This window comes from Rhinopithecus roxellana, chromosome 6 (genome assembly GCF_007565055.1).
Source record: "Rhinopithecus roxellana isolate Shanxi Qingling chromosome 6, ASM756505v1, whole genome shotgun sequence".
Lineage (NCBI taxonomy): Eukaryota > Metazoa > Chordata > Mammalia > Primates > Cercopithecidae > Rhinopithecus > Rhinopithecus roxellana.
Window position 1 is genome coordinate 19,431,449 of NC_044554.1, and position 6,581 is coordinate 19,438,029.

Below are 6,581 nucleotides of genomic sequence, written 5' to 3' on the forward strand. Positions count from 1 at the left end.
ATCAGTTAGCATTAGCTTTGGACATAAGCACAGCCCCTGAGACTAGAAAGAGAAATAACTGATATGGACGCAGCTTTGTTTTCATGGAATTAAGTGAGGAGGGACAGCAAATTGAGAACTCTTGACTTTCTGTGGAATTAGAAGGCAAAATCATATGCTGAGTGCATTTATAGAAAGCAACTAAATAAGCTAAAATCATTGTTTTACCTTGAAGTCAAAGTAGAAATAAAATGACAAAATAAGCAAGTACTTTGAGAGCTCTCTTTAAAACAACGTGGAAATAGAATCATTGAGTAACATAGAGTGTCCTAAAACATGGCTTCTTAGTAGGCCATTAACAGAATTTATAGATTTCACACAGCCCATCCATCTTTTATTTTTAGTTCATTTACAAAACAATAAATGACAGGTACAGACTGTGGTTTCAGATGCTGAGAGACTGGTAGGTTCTGCTATTTTATCTCTGAAGGCTGTAAGTATCCTGTTTTGGTTGGAAAAAAAAATAGTGCTTCCTCTAAAAGACGTCCATTGAGGATGTGGCTTTTTGAGGTACAATTTTGCTTTTATTTGCCTAAGTGCTTGCTCTTCAGAGTGTAAGAAAAAGCTGCATGGAAATTATATTTGACTTCATCTGATCACACTGTCTTATTCCAGAAAAAAATTAGTACAAGAAGTATGTAGCTCCTGTAGATAAAAGTTCCTGATATAAATTTCTAAATTCAGTAAAATACAGATCAGTTACTTACTGAAGTATTTTATATCAAACTGCTTATTTAGAAAAGAAAGTGCTTTCATCAGCTAAGCATACAATTTATTCAATCCTCTCAATTAAAGGAATGCATTCATAATTGAACATGGCACAAATGTTTGCTAGAATACTAAGAGACACACAGAATAAGACTCTTGTTTACAAAAAAAAATGTATAGAGACATTTGTAAAACACAAACATTCCAGGAAAAATTGAAAAAGTATTTTTATAAGTATTGCTGTTTCTATTTATCCTTGCTTTTACTATGTATATAAGTGTATTCTAGACAAAAAGAGAGAGTAATGGCACAGGTACAATTTATGTATTCAGCTTAGGCACATAGCTACTTGTAGTTGGTTCCATTTCCAAGTGAAATCATACAGTAATTGGTATGAGCCAATCCAAACTTGGATAAAAACTCTCTATTTCTAGCAAGTTAATTAATCCTACCATTATGCTAAACTACTTTGTGATGCTTTTCTTCCTGACCATTGGGTTACTGTGAAAAAGTAAAGTTGCATTAAAGGTGGTATCTATCTTCTTGGTTTTTACTTTTTCTACCAATGATTATTTCTTAATGGATTTTAGTTTTGCAAATTATAGCACAATGTCAGTTTCAAGAATGTTAAGATGAAAAATATAGAATCATGGAAATGATTGATTCTAGCCACACTTAAAAACTTTTATTGTATGTATGCAAATGAGACTGCTTTAACTTAAAAATCAAATAGAAATTGAGCATTCTGATTACCATAGAAATAGAAGAACTGAGTTTTTTAAGTGCCCATTTTCTTAAAATAGCAGGGTAATATCAAGGCATTTTGATGTTTGTTGGGAGCTGGAAGAAGCAGTATGTGGGCTGACAGACCTTATATACTTCATTCAACATATTAATTGATAATAAAATATTACATTCATGATATTTTATAATTTCCTTTTCATACTACATTGTTTTTCTTTAAAAAGAGAAAAATATAACAAGTTATTTTTAAACTATTACATAATAGAAAATTTCTGTTAAGTATCCAATAATTAAACCAAGTGGAAAGTAACAAATATTTATAGTAATAAATAATTTGCAACCATACAAGAGTATATACACATTGGACATCAATGTTATTGTTCTTGAATTCTTGACTACTTTCCATGTTTAAAAATATTTTCACAAACATGGTATGCAAACTGAGTTTAGTGTTCACAGTCAAGAAACCTAGATAAGCCATAAATGTATCACTTACGTTAACACAGTTATACATACCTAAATACCTGATAATAATGCACATAAAATGATTAACTTACTGGTTTGTAATAATTTGGGTATACTCTCAGTTTTTTTTTTTTTTTTTTTTTTTTTTTTTTTTTGAGACAGAGTCTCGCTCTGTCGCCCAGGCTGGAGTGCAGTGGCCGGATCTCAGCTCACGGCAAGCTCCGCCTCCCGGGTTTACGCCATTCTCCTGCCTCAGCCTCCCGAGTAGCTGGGACTACAGGCGCCAGCCACCTCGCCCGGCTAGCTTTTTTTGTATTTTTTAGTAGAGACAGGGTTTCACCGTGTTAGCCAGGATGGTCTCGAACTCCTGACCTCGTGATCCGCCCGTCTCGGCCTCCCAAAGTGCTGGGACTTTTTTTGTATTTTTTAGTAGAGACAGGGTTTCACCGTGTTAGCCAGGATGGTCTCGAACTCCTGACCTCGTGATCCGCCCGTCTCGGCCTCCCAAAGTGCTGGGATTACAGGCTTGAGCAGAAAGCTCATTTTGATGGTCCTACATTCCTGGGCAATGCTGAGCCCACTGCTTACCCCTAAGAGCACATCAATATATATTACCAAGGGTACTTATCAAAATCTGTATGTTTTTGATACATTCATAAAACATTCGAAATTATTAGCATTTTGGTTTGTCTTCTAGAGCCTTGTTATTCAAATGCATTCCCTGAATCAGCAGTATCTACAACTCCTGGGAGCTTGTCAGAAATACAGACTCTCAGGCCCCACCTCAGCCTTGCTGAATTGTGATTTACATTTTAACACGATCCCCAGCCCAGGTGATTTGTGTGCACATTAAGAGTTTGAGCAGAGATGCTCAAGGAATTAATAAACCTTGTATATTGAAAGGTTTAAAGGTCTCAGGTGGCGTAGAAAATAAATAAATTCCAAAGAAAGGCAGCTCAAATTATACTCAACTTTACTTTTTCACATCTTAAATACTCTTTAGAATCTGTATGTTGCAGTTTGGTCATTGAGTGAGTCAGTTAAATGAACAGGCACAGTTCAGGATTTTGTAGAAATAAGAGACTTTATTATAAAGTACTGTAGTTTGGAAAATTGTTTTGAAAATAGAAAAAGATATGAAGGGATGATTAGCAATATGTTTTCTTCAGCATTTTAAATCACAATTGCAATAATATTCAATCTGTCACCGAATCAAAAGCAAAAATCCCTAAATAATGAAGTGATTAAGCACTCCATTCACTTTCACTGCATTAATTGAAAAGACTTCTAAAGCTAAAGAAGTTGTAATGTAATGGAAAGTACACAGGAATTGGTCCTATTTCAACAATTGTCTAAATATATGTTCTGGAAGTTTTCCTACCATCAGGTATTGAGTTATCTGTAAACATATTTTGAATAAATGAATTAGTGAGAAATCAGAGACAAAGACTATTCTTTCTAGAATGTACTGTAACAGGAAAAGATAGAAGGCAATATTCCAAAGGAAGATATATTCAAAATATTTTTGACTGCTTATTAATCCAGACAGCCAACTTGTTATTTTAAAATAAGAATTGCATTATCGGCCGGGCATGGTGGCTCACACCTGTAATCCCAGTATTTTGGGAGACCAAGGCGGATGAATCACCTGAGGTCAGGAGTTTGAGACCAGCCTGGTCAACATGGTGAAACCCTGTCTCTACTAAAAATACAGAAATGTGCTGGGCATGGTGGCAGGCGCCTGTAATCCCAGCTAATCGGGAGGCTGAGGCAGGAGAATCACTTGAACCTGGGAGGTGGATGTTTCAGTGAGTCGAGATGGTGCCATTGCACTCCAGTCTGGGGAACAAAATTGAGACTTTGTATCAGAAAAAAAAAAAAAAAAAAAGAATTGCATTATCAAGAAGAGAGGATACTCATGTTTGCTAATCAGCACATTCTCTTCCTGGGGAAAATATGTGTCAGAAGCAAAATTATAATCAGAAAGTTATTGTGAACCCAAAACATTAGATGGATGATTATAATGGCTACTGCCATCATGCCTGAAAAACTGATAAATAGCTTTTTGCCTTAAGATTATACTTAAACCCACAGAATAGATGATTGTTTTTGTGAGTTCAGGGCACCTTTTCATGTGGTCAGTTATAGAGATATTTTGTTACTATTTGCCCTTCTGATTCTTGTTGTTTCTTTCTTTTGGAAAAAAATGCTTGGAATGAAAGTAAGAATGGATTAAAGGAGGCCAATTAGTAGCCAGTTGCCTCTGTGTGTGTGTGTGTGTGTGTGTGTGTGCACCCCCGCATACAAGTGACCTCAAGTAAAAACTTGGCTTAGATAAGCTTCATTTACTCCTGTTTAGCATTTGTCCAGGACTTTTTTATTTTTATCAAAGTATTTGTATTAATATTTGCATTAAAATAATCAGAGATAAGTTAGATCTACTCTTTGTATTCCCAGCTTCTGTCAGTCTGTCAGGCATGTGGTTATATATTTAAAACAATATGCAATAGCTACCTTTTCTAGTGCTTTTCCACATTTAGTAAAACTAACATCTCCCTTTCAAACAGCATATAATATGCCCACTGAGAAAACCAAGTACATTTGGAAGTGAGTGGCTAGGACAGTCAACTCTGCAGTTTCAGGTGGTGAAGGGAGAAGTTTTGAAGCCATTGCCTCTGCCAGACAGTTGGTAAACTAGCCAGCCCTGTCATGGCAAATGCCACAGACTGGACAATGCATGAAATTACCAGTCAACAGTCAGCAGGGTCAACAGGAAATATGGCAAATGAAAGGTTAGCTACACATGATATTTCTACTGTATAACATAGAGAATACTTTATAATCTCTTGGTACAGTAGTTTCATCATTTATTGTAAATCTATAAATATTTCATTGTTTGGTAAAGCTTTTTTAGTTTGCAATAGATTTTGGTAGCAATGAACTCAAAACATGAAAAGCAAGTGCTATAGTATGGATATTTGACTCTCCAAACCTTAAGTGGAAATTTGATACACAATAATGGAAGTGAGGCCTAGTGAAAGATGTTTGGGTCTTGAGGGCAGATCCCTTATGAATGGCTTAGTGTACTCATCATGGTAGTAAATGAGCTCTCACTCTATTAGTTCCCAGGAAAGCTGGTTGTTAAAAAGAGCCTGGCACCTCCCTGCCCCTGCTTCCTCTCGTCATGGGATTGCTACACAGCAGCACCGCTCTGCGTTCCACTATGAGTGTAAGCCGTCTGAGGCTCTCACCAGAAGCAGATGCTCGTGCCAGGCTTCTTGTACAGCCTGCAGAACTATGAGCCAAATAAACCTCCTTTCTTTATAAATCACACAGTCTTGTGTATTCCTTTGTAGCAACACAAATGGTCTAAGACAACATGTGTAATAAAAAAATTAGTTCTGGGTGCCTGTAGTTCCAGCTACTCAAGAGGCTGAGACAGGAGGATCACTTGAACTCCCAGGAGTTCAAGGCTGCTGTGAGCTATGCTTAAGCCATTTCACTCCAGCCTGGGCAGCAGAGAAAAAAAAAAAAAAATCGTACTGAACATCCATTTCCATTTTTAAAACAAGTGAATAATATAAATTTGCACAAAAAAGTTTATCAATGATTACTATTCACCATAGGGACAACAGTAAAGTCAGTAGTCACCAGAAAACCAGAAAACACAAATCTCTGAGAAACCATCAATATCTATTCAAAAGTCAATCATTATCTTAAGAAGAATGTTTCCAAAGACAACAACTTAATACCTGCAGCTGCTGCATTCCATTTTGAAAAGCATGAGTTTTCATTTAAAACAAGTGAACGTTCTTCTAAATAATTTATTTTCAATCCCAATTTTTATGCACATATAAAAAGTGAAGCAAGTAGCTCTGATGCCAGTTTTATGTAAGTGTAATTATATGCTTTAAATAAGAAATTTTGTTAGTTGAATCCAATAATGCTTCAGAATATTTTTCCACCCAATTCATGGAATCAAGATCAAATCAATAAAAAAATTTAGAGGAGGTGAACATCTGTCATTTACAACATTACATAAATATAAAATCAGTTTAAAAGTTCAACATTTAAGGTACAATTAGATACATTAAGACATAGTTTTTAAAGGTTCATTTTTACAGTGATAATAGGAATACAAATTTTGGTGGAGCCAGGATTGTGGTAAACACAATGTTGCAGCTAAGAAACCTATTGTATCAATTGGCCGTGCCACATTAACAATAACACTCCCTAATAAATCACCCCCAAATTCAACAGTTTAAAACATTTATCTTCATGGCTATGTGATGGCCAGCTAATATCTGAATCAATAATCAAGAGTGTGATGATGGTAGCTCAGAGGAGGACAGGAGTGAGGCCTTGGGTGATAGTGAGAAGTAACTGAATTTAAATATATGATAGTGAGAGGTGAAACCAGCTGAGCTTCTGGGTCATGGGCACTTGGAGAACTTTTGTGTCTGGCTAAAGGATTGTAAATGCACCAATCAGCGCTCTGTGTCTAGCTAAAGGATTGTAAATGCACCAATCAGCACTCTGTAAAAATGCACCAATCAGCACTCTGTAAAATGGACCAAGCAGCACTCTGTAAAATGGCCCAATCAGCACTCTGTAAAATGGCTCGA